The 17,160-nt window shown below is 38.9% G+C and overlaps 1 protein-coding gene across 5 annotated transcripts in view; it reads right to left on the bottom strand.

The window, feature by feature from the left end:
* LOC146004999 (ETS homologous factor-like) overlaps positions 1 to 17,160 on the bottom strand; it is a 54,424-nt gene that overhangs the window by 22,706 nt on the left and 14,558 nt on the right. The window contains exon 1 of one of the 5 annotated variants that reach the window (XM_083144108.1): positions 6,330 to 6,528. The exons of 2 other annotated variants lie outside the window; for them this stretch is intronic. The gene's annotated coding sequence lies outside the window, so the exon portion shown is untranslated. Of the gene's footprint in view, positions 1 to 6,329; positions 6,529 to 17,160 lie in introns of those variants that run through there. 2 more of the 5 variants (XM_083144143.1, XM_083144134.1) reach the window with 2 other exon arrangements.

The raw sequence follows: 17,160 nt of genomic DNA, 5'->3' as shown, positions 1-17,160 counted from the left end.
TCGGGGAGGCACAAAAGTTGTAAAAGAGAGAATGCATTGGCGTCCCGTGAAATTATTTGCGTCCTATTAAATCAATATTGATTACAGCCTGCAAGAAAAAGTGGATCCAAAAAGTGGATCCAAATTAGCCAAGAGTGGCACAAGAAGCGAAGTATAATAAAGCAAATCAATAATAATAATGTTATAATAACAACATTATTATTATTGACTTTATTATTTTTAGCATTATTATTATTATTGAAATTATTATTATTATTATTACTGTTATTATTATTGGTACGTTTATCCTAGTACTTGCCCCCCCCCCAGACAAAAATTCGTGGTTGCGCCTCTGCACACACACACATCTCTCATTCAAGAAAAAGCTCTGAAAGTTGGGAGGGCACTTTATTCAAAGTTTATGGTTATAACTTCTCCCATAAAAATCTCATGTTGGGAATTTTGAAAACTATGAAGCCATTGGTTCTTTGGATTAAATGTTAGAATATGAACACCTAGTTTCTGCATTTTACACTCTTAATTCTTTCAATCAAATACTAACTGAACTTTGTTTGTGTTATTAAGTACAAAAATAACAAGCTTTCTGCTTTTTGTAACTTTAAATGAACTACATCATTTTCCAGGGTGGAAAGTCGAATACCAATTTCACCCCCCTCCCATGTAGGCAACCCAAACTTTCCTCATGAGTGGCAGATTAAATATTTATTATATATAAAATGTAGTTTGTTAATATTGCCCCACCTCTCCACCTGGTTAAGCTAATTTTAGGGATGGACTGATATGAATTTTTTGCTGATATTGATCAAGTATGGATATCGAATTTATCAATACTTATTGATTAATCTGCCCTATCCGTATTTGCTAATAAATGTTATTTTAAGTGTATTTGTTAAAGCCTGGTCAAAGGAAAAGGGACGTATCCCCCCTTCCAAACATCCCTTCCCGGCACGCCACTGTGACAGGAAACTTGTAATTCGATGCAGCAGGTTCCTCTCGGGAATGCGGATTCGTAGAATCGAACTCCGATTAAGGCGAGAGCAATTATCGATCTACGTGAGCAACATACAGAATAGTTTGCCAGCAGTTAAGAATGGATACAGCCTAATTTAATGCCAATAGTTTCAGTAATCGGTCATTGAATTTTGCCACTCAGTAGCGATAGACGATAGCGGATATTAACGACCGTTTAGTCTCGCCGATTATGAAAATGAAAAGCCATGGTGTTGAGAGATGCATTGTGCAATATCGTCCATATGAAATACCGGGAAAATATCGGTATGCCATTGTGAAACACACGGACGTCCGCAGGATTTTTCCTTTCCTGTTAGCTGCAGGCCCATGTTCAAGGTATAGCAAGGAGCTCTTGTTCCTCACTTTCAACTACGAAATATTTAAATGTGAACGTATAAAAACCGACGTAAGTATCAAACGATATTTCAGATTTTTCAAGAATTTCGATTTTCTTCTCCCTCCCTGTCGTCGAGTGTGTTTACGATAACAAAAAGTGCTGCTTAAACTTTGAAATTATGCTAAATGTTTCTAAATTGTGCTAGGATTTATTATTAATTACTTTTTTCGGATAATTGTAATTCTGCATCTACTTTTCTAGAGTATTGAACTTGCGTTACTTATTCTTAACAGTTATGTAATAGTATAAATTTTCCCCAAAAATTGTTTAAAATTGTGCAACAAACATGGCTTCAATATAGAACTTAAAAAAGGTTTGAGAAAATTGTTTACCTCCAAATTTATACCGATTTCCTACCACAAAATCTCCTGACAAACTAAATCGGGCAGCATGAAGAAAATATAGAAGATGGATCGTGGCATGGTTGTAAAAAAGCTTGACGCTGAATCGGGTACTCACTTTCGTTTGAAACATGTCCGCTGATGAAGTAGAAATAAAATTTGGACATAATATTATTTCTATTTCCTGAAAACATATTCCATTGAATTCGATTTTTCCTCTCTCAGGGAATGGAGTTTGCAGATTTTTACCACTATGTCAAAAGCAGGGTGCTAAGTGCCAACAAATATCAAACTGTGCTTGATTTAGTACCATTTTGCTGGGATTGGCAACGCTCATTGAGGAACAGCTTGTTGGTTCCTCAGTCCTCGCCGCCCCTCCCTTCACTGCCCCTTCCACCCTTACCCATATGTCTGTAAGATGACCGCCGTGGTTCCTCAGGGAGCGGCAGAAAGCCTGTGGCCATCGTCTTTCGGCTGCTGCTGGTGCGTGCGAAAGCAGTCAACTCTTGACAGTAGCTAACAGCTAATCTAGTCAATTGTACGTACTACATTGCGTTCATAATTTTATAACGGATTAAACTCCTAACTCAAAATAACTACAAATGAACTGTAGGAAGTTCCTCACGTCCTAAAAAGGAGGAATCGCCCCTGGCCCAAAACCGCGGACCTACTAAGTCTCTGAAGAAATCTGAACGTTATCTTTCTCTTATAACGTTAAGCAACCACCATAAGAAGGGATATTCTGAAATTCAGTCCCTAAGGGGGCCACGGGAAGAAGTATAAACCTTCATTATTATTTCAATATATTTACAGCCCAAACCCTTGGACCTGGAAGCATGAAAATATGAACAAAAATCGTCAACAGATGGCGCTGCGTGTATTATACATCTCGATAACGGGATGATGAAAACACTTATTATTTTTTTCGAATGCTAGTTTCTGACCAACTGATACTGTACTTAACTAATGCTTCATACCTACACTCTGTCATATAGAGCGACCACAAACAAAAGAATCTTCGGCGAAAAGTCTCCACGCACGTTCACCTTCTTCCGTTCAGCTCGGGCCATAAGGAAGCATGCTTCACTCTGCCCCTCCCCTCCACGTGGGAGTACGGTGCACAAGAGTCCCGGGTCTGCGCAGGCTTTTTTGATTGTGGTTCCACTGTAGGAATATGTAGAACAAGGCCGTGCAAAACGGGAAAGGGGAGAAAGCGAGTGGGCGAAGCAAAGCTGCAGCCGCGTCCCCCCCCCCCTTGCAAAGACTTGTTTTCGTTCGCTTGCTCCTGAGATTCCCGATACAGAGTGTGTGTGCTACTCGTTCATTGCATCTTAACAACGTGGCTTGAATTTGACGATTTGGTTTTGTATTTGATTTCGAAATATAATACAACGCTAAATCCCGGGTTCAATCCCGGCCTGGGCATGGGTGTTTGGTGCATCGCGTTTCCTGTTTCATTTTTGCACGTTTTTTTTAACCACCCTGTGTAGTGCTATATTAGAAATCTGTGGAGACAGTTGCCTGTCATTGAATCTTGCCTTCGTCCTGCTAGTTGTTTTTTCAGGTCAGGAAGTGCACGCGTACAAAAAAAATCTTGCTCGCAAATGCTGGACAGCGAATCTAGTCTGCAGGCAGGAAAGGTTACTCTTCTTCAGGGTAAATATGACCGCGCTTATAGGATCAAATTACGCATGAGCAATGCTCGGGATACTGTTGTTGCCATGGAGCACGCACTGAACTTTACAGAGCACTAGCTGTGACAGTCCATAGTTATTCGAATACAAACTTCAAAAGAAGGGCCTTCCCGATGGCGCTGTGGTAGCGTCGTCGCCTTGTAGTCAAAGGGGTCCCGGGTTCGATACCCGGTGGAGGTACATAGTGGTTCGGATGCCACTTTAAGCTGTAGGTCCAGTCCCGATTAGCGATTAGCCTTACTGCGCATATAGTGAACTTAAAACACCAAAACAATCAATCAATCTTCAAAAGAATTCACTGTGCGTATCCTACAAAAATGTAAATATCAGTTCGACTTTTTAAAAACATTCACTTCGTTTGAAATTTCGATAAATATATGGTTTAATATAAAATATAAGCATACAAATTTAAGCTTTAAATGTTATTTCATATATCACTAATATCCATGATTTTGGTTAGTCTTTTCGGATTATACCATTTATCTACTATACCGGGTGTCCCAAAAGTCGCTTGACCGAGAAATAAATATTTGTATTTGAAAACAATACTTGTGTTATTAAATCAACATTTTTTAAATTTCATACAAGTAGAATTTATTACACATTTTTTTTTAAAAAAAACAAGAGTTGCTCAAAATGCTGCCCATGTAGTTCAATACAAATATTTATTTCTCGGTCAAGCGACTTTTGGGACACCCGGTATATTAAGTGATTTTTTTTTTATTTGGTATTTTAAGTCCACTTTGTGTAGGACTGGACCTACAGTTTATAGTGGGATACGAACCACTATGTGCCTCCACCAGGTATCGAACCCGGAACCCCTTGATTACAAGGCGGCGGCGTTATACTACGCCATCGATGAGACCCTGTTGTAATTAAAATAATGTGGTGGTAAAATGTTATAGTATGAAATGCGTGACTCTGTGGAACAGGTTGAGTTATTAATAATTCTGGAATGTAATAACAAAAAATCGAGTTTTTCAGACTACGTACTGGTCTAGAGGGTTAGGACTTAAATACTTTGGAGAGGGAGGGGAATTAAGAGAGACGTTTATAGCACAATTAATGTTTATCCAGATTTTTTCATCTGGGAAAAAGGGGTGTAGGTTCCACTTTAGAGGAGTTAGAACCACAATAACAATAAATTGGGCCTTTGGGGGGGTTTAAGGGGGGTGCTTAGGCGTGTAGATAAATTACTGAACATAGGAAATGACACCTCTAACGACGAACGCAAAGCCAAGTTTGATGCCTAAAAATTTAGCACTCTATCGAGATATGTACATATCTACAACTAAGTAAGTTATGAATCGCCAGTTAACATAAAAAAAGCACCGCATTTATTTGTGGGGTTTTCTTGTTTGGTAGAACGGGACAGATCGACTTGGGGGCTAATGCAGGGACGTTTTGAAAAATCTGAAAGTCAGAACCGAACATTTAAAACATATGTATCAGGTTTACAACATATTACATTGTAACGCATTGTAAATTGTCCCATAGAAGAAATAAGGCCAAATACGAAATTACAAGACAAAAGTTCCATTGTTGTGGAGGAGCGCACGCATCCGAGACAAAATCGATAACTTTTTTGCTAAAGATTCCTTGCGAGGTCAAGACAGTAAGTCTGCGCGCGAATATTAAAAAGGAGAGTACACACGGGGGGTAGCAAATTCACGCTTACGCCCTGGGAGGTGGGGGGGGGCAAACTTGCATCATCTTAAATTAATATGGCCACTTCGTTAGCTTCTATGGATCTTGTTTCAACGTGTCTTTTAGATGTTCACTCACCTGCGATTTTGACTTGAAGATGGGGAGAATAAAATTTTAATGTTCTGAGGTAGGTTGAGAACTTGAGATTCAAACCAAATAGTATAAATAATTGAAATCCCCAAGTAAATATACTTTAAAAAAGAATGTGATGTTAGTAATTTGTTACTTATACGTAAATGGAGGGGAGTGCTATTTACAGAGAATTTTGGAAGGGCGGCATTTTTGCATTCGCCTGGTGAGGGCGACATCAAGCGTATATACAATGTGGATAATTACACTTGCGTACGTGAGGAGAGGCGTTAAATTATATTCTGCCTCTGGTCGTAGAAAAATCTGCGACTGCTCGCAACGATAAAGATTGATTTGGTTTATTTTACTTTGCTTTTCTGCCACCTTTGGCTAATCGCGAAAATCAGGCTGAGTGAAGTTGAAATTGATGAAGGGACGGACACTCGCGGGTGTTCGAACCGCGACCCCTGACGTAGTAGCGCGCTGTGACAGCCACTTCGCCAATGCAACGATGAAGACGAATAATGATTACTCAAGGAGTAAACACATGCAACAAACATGTTCTGGACGGCGAGATCGTCAGGAGTTTATGATTAGTGGCTACACCACAGACTGATCGATATTACATTAGCGTTTAGCCTACAGGCACCCTTCACATCAGGTGAGCTTGTCATTGATAAAGAATAAAATATGAGAATTAGAAATTTTACACCTGTGATAAAGTATTATATGAGCACGTACGCGCTCCTAAAAAATCTTTATGCGGACAAGAATTCGTCTGCTGGAAGAACATTTTTCGAGGATTTATTAATAGAAAATTAAAATGTTACCCTCTCTCTTTGGGCGCGCCTACGTATGGACACATATTTGATTGAGTGCTTAATTAAAGGTTTTATATTGTTTGCTCATTTAACGGACGAGAATTAAATAAGTTAATTGAAAACCTATCTCTTGGGCTTTTGTGATGTGGGTTTGGCACTTTGCGAGCACCACGTGGGTGTCAGTAATTCCAGTACCAGAGAAGAAAAATTAAAATGCGCAAAAATTACGATCACAGTTAAAAACCTACACTCATTCATTTTACTGCTTCGAAAAATGTCACAAACTCACCGCAGATTTGAACTCCAAAGCACCTACAAACTGAAGTCGTCGCTGCACTGTCACCACCGACATCACTCGCTCCTCTCGAAGTTCATTCAAGGCAAAACGAGTTTCGTTACACCTAATTCCTCGGCACAAGTCGTAACTATTTCCACAACACAAGCACAACCCGTCAACAGATAGTTCTTCCTTCGCAGCAGCGATCATGCTGCTATCTGTTGGGGTTTTCCCGCACATTCGTGAGAGCCAATCCTCACCCCAGCTGGCATAACCATGGTAACGCTGACGTCAATTAAGTATTGCGTAACCGCACATGAGCAATGCGTTGCCAACCTCTATATAATTCCACACTTCTTGGTTCCTCATATTTAAAGGCGCGGCAAAACTTGCAGCGCCAAAGGTACAATCAACAGGTTTCAGATTCGACTCTTGATTCCCATTGCCTCTGCCCCTGAGGTTTGCCGAATTTCAGTAACATTATTCCAAATTCCCCGTTTCGAAAGATTGATTAGAATGGTTGGTGCCCTTAGGTGATTTGCTTGTTTCACCAGTTTCATGTGATCAACAATTAAATGCAGGAGAAGTCTCCCCAAATTAAAAAGAAAACGAAAATAAAACTTGCCGTTTGGAGATCAACATATCAAGAAAATGAAATACATCTGAGGACCAAAAAAATGAAAGCTGATGCTCCCACGCAGCCTAATGGTTAGAGCTCTCGCCTTTGGCACGAGAGATGGCGGGTTCAGTTCACGGTGGGAGCTCCGAAATTTCGGTGTTGACCCATCACTGCGAGGCAATAGTGGCGGACACAAGACTCGGCAGCCAGACTATTGGACTCGATCCGCTGACCACACACCAACCAACGAAAGCTGCTTGGCAGCCCTTGACCCTCAACGAACTAATTGCTTCACCTTTTTCTTCTTCTGTACAAAGGCATTCAACATTATTGTAACAGGATTATTCTATAAGTTCACAGTTTCCAGTAGGAACGTTTCGCAAAAGAAGTTTCAATTATTCAAGATATTTTGAATGTGGCACAATTTATATATTTGGGCCAGCATTTAGTTTCATCTTTAACAATATATACTGGGTTTTTATTGTTTACTAAAGGCAGACGATAACCTAGCTTTTATAACGTTAGCAATGTAGTTACCTAGGTTTTTTTTTTTTTAATTTCTTGTAGTGCTACCAAAGCAAGCTATAAAATTCAAAACCACTCAGAAGGGTATGAGAAGCACATGTTCTATAATACATCTTGTACTAAAATACACAACCTTGGTTTGTTGGGAGCAAATTTTAAAAAAGCCCGAAAATAACAAGAATAACCGATAAGCTGTTATCTGTAGTGTTAAAAATAGCTTTTTAATTTTACACAAAAAGATCAGAACACTCAAAACATGTTGCTACAAAAACAACTGTCATGTCTCCAGATAAGTTAAAATGAATTGTCATGAATTTGGGGGACATTTAACTGCAACTTAAATAGCAAAATTAACTACATATAACATAAAACACAACGAGTATTTTCAATGTTATTTCATTGATTAGACTAAATATGTTGCGACTGAATAATGCCTAAACGTTCTGGTGTATGTTCATAAATATCTTCTAACCTCTGACCAAGTAATGGCCAACCAATTTCGCTGGTGACAGCCACGAACAAAAAGTTCAGATGGACGATGGCATGGGTGTCTCGGAGAAATTTTTCAAATGGGGGTTAAATTCAAAAGTTCTGTCCTGAAGGGTATATCACGTGACGTCATATGTATTGGTCATTATAGGAGAAGAGATGTGCATCTAATTACGGGAAAGAAGAAAAATAAAAGAAAAAGATAAATAAACTAAGTGAGCGAAAGAGCCAAAAAGGAAAGAGAAATAAAAAGTAAGATAGAGAGAGAGAGAGATAGAGAGAGAGAAAGAAAGAGTAAGGAGGAAACGTGATAGAAAAAGAAATGATAATAATAGTAAAAGAAATAAGCATAAACCATAAAAAAAAAACAGTTTCTCGAGAGCAAAAATCTAGAAAACAGAAACGAGAGAGAAAGGAAGACAAGGGACACAAATGACAGGAGGAAAGAGTAAACAAACAATTTTTCCTTATTCCAGAGAGAGTCAAGCAACCCCCTTGTTTTCGAAGTTCTTTTCTGCTGTGCCTGTACAGCACTTACTGTAAATAAAAGCTGAATGTTGTCAAATACTTACACCTTGTGCAATATGTGCATTCCTTGTTGTGTTTAAGTTCGCCGGCATGTAGGATGAACGGTTTATTCAAATTGGGTTTGTTCGCCTATCTATCTTATTTTATTCCAGAACCCTAGTTTACTTTTGCACATTCACTGTACGTGGAACATTTACATAACCAAAACTATCGCGGGATGGGGGAGATACACACCCACAAACACATTTAGCCAGTCTGCGTTGAAGAGTGAGCATAGCGCGCTACATCCCAGGTTCGAATCCCGGTCTGGGCATGGATGTTCTTTGCGATTGTATCTTCATAAACTTCATCGTTTCATCCTTCATCCTAATCTTCGTGATTAACCAAAAGTGAAAGAAAACCAAAGTAAAATGAGCCAAATCAATGATCAAGTTCAAACACATTGCGAAATGAATTAGCCAAGTAGAGGAGCTTATATAATAATACAACGTGTTCCATATCGTGATCCAACGAGGGCCTCCCCGATGGCGAAGTGGTAGCATCGTCGCCTTGTAATCAAGGGGTCTCGGGTTCGATACCCGGTGGAGGCACGGTTCGGATCCCACTTTAAACTGTAGGTCCAGTCCCGATTAGCCTTACTGTGCATAAAGTGGACTTAAAACAACATATCAATCAATCAATCGTGATCCAACGCTGGGGATCTTTTTAGACTATCCCTCTTACATACATAATAGAATGACTTTGTATCCACTCTATGCTGTCGCCTTGTAAACAATTGTTCCCATGTTCGATCCCATGTTAAGGCACATTGCACGGTGGTTTGTAGGTCTAGTCTCAAATTGGTCTATTTGAATACAAAGTGAGCTAAAACAAACTGGGAATTGAAGACTCCTTTATTACAAGGCGACAGCGTTAGCCACTACGCTACCGCTGCTTGTTTGTTTCGGTCATTTTACGTCGCTCTTGAGTTAATCGCTACGGTGAGGATAAATGATAAACTGTGGAAATGGGACGAAAACAATTATATATCCGTGTCTTACCCAGGGTTTGAACCTGGAACCTCTGGCCTCGTACCCTGTTACTTTTCCAATATTTTTTCGGAGAAAATGGGACAAAGAAGTTTTTTTCTGGGGGGGGGGGGGGATCATAACCCATACCATCAACTAACTTGCATGACCCTGGTCATATATTTGAAATGCTGCGTTCTGGAGTTAAGGTACGGGGGCGACACCTTCCTTATCGGCAAAAACAAACAAATCTTCAGTTAATATGGCAGTAAATAAAGATAACTTCAAAATAAAGATCATTCGCCCGAACAGGTTGCTTACAAGAGAATGGCAACCTTCGCAACAGCTGCGTTCAGAAAGTTTGTATTGAATTATTTCTTTACGCAAGTAGACTTTCCCAAGAAACGATCCAGGGTTGAAATTAGAATCTGGATCACTGGGAAACCCCGTTATTACAAAGTGATTATGTTATCCGGCAGCCACGAAGGTTATCTGGGACGTCAATGTTTCATTCTAGTAAGATTTATTCGGCCTGAGTCGGCAACACTGGCAACCATGGCAACCCCAATATCGTCGTGTAGTTGTTTTGTTTGATACGTGACCTTGGAACTATACAGTAGAGTGAACCAGGAAAACTGAACTCGCTTCTCGCTTCTGATTGGTCGAGACCCAGACCGCGTAAAGATAGGGATACGTGCATGTCTTTCCCGGCTGCCGTGTTAACGCGTGGCCGAGAAAGTTGCAGAACGCAGGTTCGCAGTGTAAATATGCGAGAATCGGGTGGAAATGCAGCGAAAATAGATATATTTATTCAGGGTCAACACTCCTGTTCAAGTTCGTTGCTCTTCCGCATGCAATGTATGGGAAAATGCACGAAATTTAGGACAATTGGAATGGAAGGAAGTCGATTTGATCACCCAGCACGTCCGCCAAGTCCGTTTCCGAGAATCGAATTACGTCATTCTTGGCAGAATGTTGTTTCCCCTCAATGAAACAACTCGTGAAAGCAAACCTGCCATCGCGGCTTTGTCCCCACAAAGAGTTCCGTATATTATGCGTGCGATATTAAAGGCTCCCATGATCACATCCGGGTGATGTATCGGTATCGGCCGATACCATTGCTATCAGAAAATATTATTGGTTGGATTTTATTTACCAATACTGGCGGATGTCGTTCCGGCGCTTTGATCGTTCGCAGAGTCTAATTATCCTGGAAGTTATGCAAAATTCAAAGTTTCCATTGATTTTGTACCACTATTATGTGAACGAAACTACATATAGTTTCTGATAACGTAACAGGTATTTTTATATCCTGATGTCATTTTTGTAAATTTTGAAGCAAAACTCTGATAAATTGATGCTCATAATTGGAGTAAAATACTCACTAATATTAATCAATACTTGGAACAAATTTGTTAAAATTTTCAAGCATCGTTAGGTGCGAATCGTAAGGGTATCAGCATCGGCTCAGCCCTAACGTACGTACAGTGACCGGCAATAAAAATGGGGCAACAGTCCCGGGTTCGAATCCCGGACTGGACATGGATGTTTTTGTCACTGTCCTTTCATCAATTTCATCATCACTCATTCGCATCTTCGCGATTAGCTAAACGTGGCAAAAAACGAAGTAAAATAAACAAAATCAATCAAATAAAAATGGGACACCTACATTCCGAAATACTCGCTTCCCTGTAAGACGTTATGTGTGTTGCCTAACTCTTCGGCAGTGATAGAAGTTGTATTAAAATCCACGTATCGCTGTAGAGGTAAGCAACGCACATCTTGCAAAATAAGCTAGCATTTCCGGATGTGTGAATGCGTTACGTTTTTATTGCTGGTGACCGTACATGGAAAATAGAAATATGGAATTCTACACACTTTTCCGCCCTGAGTGAACGTAATGTTTCTGGAAGACTTGACATTTCCAGGCAATCCCCCCTCCCCCCCAAAAAGCAATACGATGACAATTGAATTGAATAAACTGAATATGATCATAACATTTTCATGATGCTAGTTTGAAAGTTTCATTCTTCATAACGCTGATTCTGCATTCTAATGAAATTGTTCATTGAGAAGATTCAATACATTATTACAGTATTAGTAAATTACATTTGTGGAGGGAGGGAGGCCCAGACTCTAATTAATGGATAAAGTAAAGGTGAACGAAGTGAGGCGCTGATCACATTACCTCCATTATTGTCGAGATGGAGAATGTGCCTTCCTTCATGGCACGTACGATCCACCGGGATAGCTGAATCATTTCTTAAAAGGCAACTCTTCTGTTATTTATTTATTTATTTTTCTTACCAAATTAAACTTTTAAAATATATTTTATCCAAGCACTTCCGAGTGTGATTTAGTGCCCTGTTTACATTTTTCCAGGGGTGGTTTAAAAGGGTGCGAGAAGATGAACATTTGGAGAATTAATTTGAGACTTGAGGACAAGTGGGCAAATTTTACACCTCTGCACAAACGATTTAAATTAAATATACCTTAATAACTTCTTGCTAACTTGATAGGGTTTAATTTCTGAATGTAATCTTATGCTGCTATTAAATAAAATATGCGTTTTAGAGCCTAAATTCAAAAGTGGCTTAAGTAGAACTAAGTGTTCGTTGAAGGTGAATTCATGAACTATATAGGCTGTTCTAATGACAAATGCGCTTACATCTTTTCGGTGCCTTAAATGAGGCAAGGCGCTAGAGGGCAAAGGAGGACATGTAGTCCTTGTGTAGGCTATTTGAAACGTTTGTTATAATTACTAACTTTATTGGTTCGCTCGTGGCATGAAGATACCTAAAAACTAGGAATATATTACATTAAAATCTATATACAACAGTAGTTTAGACAGGTGGAACTTCAAATGTCGAGATATACAGTAGGTAACATTGTTATTCGTACACATAGAATTTCCGAGGAAAAATGTCATATTTACTAGTAAATGTAATTATTTTCATATGTACCTGGAAAATGAAGGTTTCACCAAAAAATGTCAATAAAAATGTATGTTCAACGTGTATAAACATAGCACACACTTTGTGTCAAAAGAGAAAAACACGCTGTTTCATGCAACATTGTTATTCGTACAGGCAAGAGTTTCAATCTTCCTCGCATACAGCGCCACCTCTATTCGGGCGATTTCGTGCAGTTTGCAACTTCGTAACAAGTTTAAACATGCAGCCGCGCTCCCCGTCAAGCGGAATGTTGGCGTAGGTATTCGCGATTAAAATTACCACCTGAGCGCTAGTGTCGCTTCCAATATGGCCGCTCTACGTAGGATAGATCTTTGTTTACATTCAGTAGCAGTACGTAATAGCATAGGTAATAGCAGCGTGTTGTCATTGCTGATATGGAAGAAACGTTTAAATTACGCGTTATATTTAAATATTGTGAATGCGATGTGAATTCCAGGAACTATAACGAAGGTGAAGCTGTGCTGAGAGCGAAGCATTTAATTATGATAATAAAAATAACACGGAAAACGCACACTAATGTATACGCACGGGTTTTTCAAAGCGGTGCTGTTTCATCTACACTGCACTTCGTTTATAACTGCCTAACTGGGGCTCTCAGAAATTATTTGAAAATAAAGCAATTCACCTGTATTGCAAAGCTTGGAAGGAAATAAATGAAAACATGCTGTTGCAGTTTTTTCCCCAAAGAGGCAGGCTGGTTTAATAACAACACCGGATAATGATAATAACAATAATAACAATTTCATTGAGGCTATTTTCAGTCTTCACTGAAAATTAACATACTGAATGAAACAGCAACATTAGCATGCCAATTATGTTTTTCTGACTTACCTTTATGATTACGGACATTAATTAATTCTCAAACTATTTTCATCTTTTCACTTAATCGACTTGCACCTGTTCCAAATTACAGTAGAGCGTCGATTATCCGAACGTCGGTCAACCGAACGACCGCTTAACCGAACTGTGTACTCGCTCGCACCTGTTACTCTCCCACCCTACCGTCCATCATGTAGGCTTGCTTAGACAGACCAAAATAAAGGATTTTTTTAAACGTTAATTTTGTGTACTGTGTGTATTGTTCATGCAAAATGCGTATGTAATATGTACATATTTTTGTTTAATAAACTGTACCACATACTACTATATATTCCTACTAAAGTTGCCTTTGTACGTTACTTTGTAATACTTAAAGAGATGCCTGTTTTTATGAATAAATTTACTGTACAGTACTTCTTTGTGGCAAATAAACATGTACAGTTCGATTATCCGAACAAACCAGTTTTCCGAACACCCATGTCCCCCAATTACTTCGGATAATCGACGCTCTACTGTACATAGATAATACATTGTTTTCGAAAAAATGTTATATTCATAAAGAACACTTTAACACTTACTTTCATGGCAATAAAATCGTCTTTCCGAAAGATTATTTCGGAAAATAGAGTGAACAGACTCGTACATTCTTCGTAATTTCCTTGCCGCATTTAAGTTATGCCGATCTTGTCAATCAGTTGTTTTCTCTAATTTATTTAAACATTTCATTTTGTTGATTCCACGGGGTGGAAAACACATGTAAGCTTTTCACTTGTCCTGAACCACAAAACGATTTAGAGCAAAAAACTGAACAGTATACGCTACTTTTTCGCATGTTCCCCATGCTTTGAACGGCTTCAACACGGCGAAGTGCAGCGAGGTGTCCTACGTGGAGTGATTCCTGAAAATCTCACCAGATGGCATATCGGATAATTTCAATCGCGAATTGTTCTAGACCTATCGTCTATCTATCAGCGTGTTCGAAATGGGCAAGGTGAAGGAACTTAGTTCTGATCTGAAGGATGTTATTATAAATTGGGCTCTTAGAGGTTATTCGTTAAGAAAAATTGGACAAACAGTCAATAAATCACACTCCACAGTTCAATACATAGTAAACAAATTTAGAGAGGAAGGTTCAACACAGAATGTGCCGAGAAAACCAAAAGAGAAACGGTTGAATAAACGTGATGAACGCTTTACTTTAAAAAGAGTGCGAGAAAAGCCCGGAATAAGTGTTCCTCAGTTACGACCATTAGTAGAAAATTTTGCTGGCAAGATGATGTCCAATCAAACTGTCCGACGTGCTTTGTGGAAGTATGGATATCATGGCAGAATACCACGAAAGAGGCCGTATGTAAATAAGGTGAATCGCAGGCAGGGACGGCGCCAGAAATTTTTCACCGGGTGGGCAGAAGCTGTATATTTATAGATTAGGGTGGGCAGGTATAAATGTAAGGCCATATACATATATGTATGACATACATGTATATGTATCCCCTCCCCTCTTACACTCCCGATTTCCCTTTTCTTTCTTACTCTTTAATGCCTTGTTATATCTTTCTCAGCTTGTTAACTCTTTCTCCGTTTCACCTTCTCTCGTTCCATTCTTCAAATGTTTCTCTTAAGTGGCACACACACACGCCTATGTGTGTTTGGTGTCTTTCATCTTTCTTTTCTAATATATTCTCGCATCTTGTACCACTTCTTTATCTCCGATGGATACAATTATTTCAAGGAAGTGTTTGTGTGTGCGCAGCCATACGTTCTAATCACATTCTTTCATTCACGTCAATGTAGTGAAATAAATGTGAATCGGTTGCATCACATTTTGTCATTCAAGTGTAAAAAATACATGGCACATACTCAATTTTATATAGTTATCCGGCCACAGTGATGGAAAGTGTGATTGTAGACAATGGTGAAGAATTAAATTACTTTCTCGTAATTTAAATGCATGTTCCTGATCATTTAATTTTCATCATATTAGTTTTTGACTGAAACTTGGGGGTTAATGATCACTTTTCTTGGCTTACAAGGTTATTGCAACTGACAAATGTCTGAATGTATGTTTGCAGTAACGGCGATCGTGTGCCAAAACTTGGGGACAAGGACAGTTTACTTTTTTGGGTAGAAAAGTCTTAGCATTAAGAGGCAATAGTGTGGATGCAACGAGTGGCATAATGTGGCGGGGGGGGGGGGGGGGGCTTTCCCGACTTGTTCCTCCTAATTGCCGCCACTTGATATTTGGATTAAAATTAATGTCTTATTGGGAATGTGCGCACACACTCGAAAAAAAAATCTTTCTTCATTCTGCATAAAGCATCCCAAGGCTTATGAAAGGCTATTTTGACAAGACATCGCCCAAAAGTAATAATCAAGTAACAATGAAAAAACTGTTAAGAATTGAATAGATTATTTCCTTGCTAAGTTGCTATTCGTTTTCTGAAGTTAGTCTTCGTTACTCATGCGGGAGAAGTGATGCACATGTGGTTAGATAAACACATGCACTGAGGTAACAAATAGTTTACATTTTGTAGAATGTGATTTTGGACACAAGGAATTCATCGAAATTGATCACTATAACCGGTAATTCATCTCTTTTTCACAGATAATTTGGGTTGTATTGCGCGATCTTTTCGAAAGTGCTCAAATGTCAACCTCTATCCTGCCAAGCATACCCTGGAAATCTTGCAGGTGAACGAATCTCTGGCGCCTGGAACCTCAGTCAAAATAATAATTTGTGGTGGGTTGTATTTTCAGTGTCTGCGTGCATTTGTTTTCGTCCTTCGTCACTTTTCGCCTAATCACCATTGAACCTCATCGTCGCCATTAGCCAAATTAGCAGAAAAGTGACTTCACATAGAACAAATCAGTCGAATCAGCAACAACTTACTCTTTCAAAAGTGGAGTTTCATTAGTTCATATCCTTCGAAAGTTGAGGTGGTAGTTTCAATTTCATATTGTTTTATTCTTGGATCAAGGCAGCTAACTCAGTGAACAATAACGTTGTTTTCCGAAAGTCTCAAATATTTGTCTCTGGCAATACACCCTCTTAAATGTGGTGATAAAATGACACGTTTCCTGGAAGTTCTTTCTGAATATTTTTTTCTCCAATGGCATAACGTTGCCTCCTTATAATGAAGAGGTTCTGGCTTCTACTGCTACCTCCCGATTAGCCTATCTGAGCATAAAAGTGGATTTAAATACAAACAAACAAAATTTCCAAATTGATACTTCGTGACACCTTTCTTCTTGACTTCATCTGCATCTACAGATTCTGTCGACCTTTTTGGCTGAACCTCTGATGCTTCTAAAGTTTCAACCATTCTCGTCGTGATTGATTAGTTCTCTGATGCCCTCAAAACAAAGCTTTCCTACCAACCCCTTTCTTCTTTTAATTCTACGTAAGTTAATCACAAGAAAAATGGCATGATTACGTAACTGATAGGCTATTATCAATTCAATAATTCTGTAGCTTTTCCAAACCCACATAACTGTTACATCACAATTTATACACCTCGGTATTGTAGTGATTATTGTGATTACTTCTTATTAGTATTTATTAGCAGAACGAATACAAAGTTGTTGTTTGTATATCACGTAGACATTTGAAGATGACATGTGTGTAAAAATTGTAATGAAATAAAGAAAGATACACTTCTGGAATTTCAATGTAGACCTAATTAAAAAGTCGAAATAATTTATTGTGTTGCTAGAGGAAGCAACGCTAAGATGGGGTTTTTATTTTTATTTATTAGAGATTATTTTAATCATGCGCAGGCCAGGATTTATATATGTGAAGGCCCGGAGCTTACAACACGAAGACCCCTCTCCAATCCACTCCACAGTTTCAGTTATAACTTTTCGCTAAGCTACATGAGGTG

Source organism: Lepisma saccharinum, chromosome 1, assembly GCF_977018435.1.
Source record: "Lepisma saccharinum chromosome 1, izLepSacc3.1, whole genome shotgun sequence".
Taxonomy (NCBI): domain Eukaryota; kingdom Metazoa; phylum Arthropoda; class Insecta; order Zygentoma; family Lepismatidae; genus Lepisma; species Lepisma saccharinum.
The sequence above is the reverse complement of the archived record's forward strand: the minus strand, read 5'-3'. Positions and strand labels throughout refer to the sequence as shown.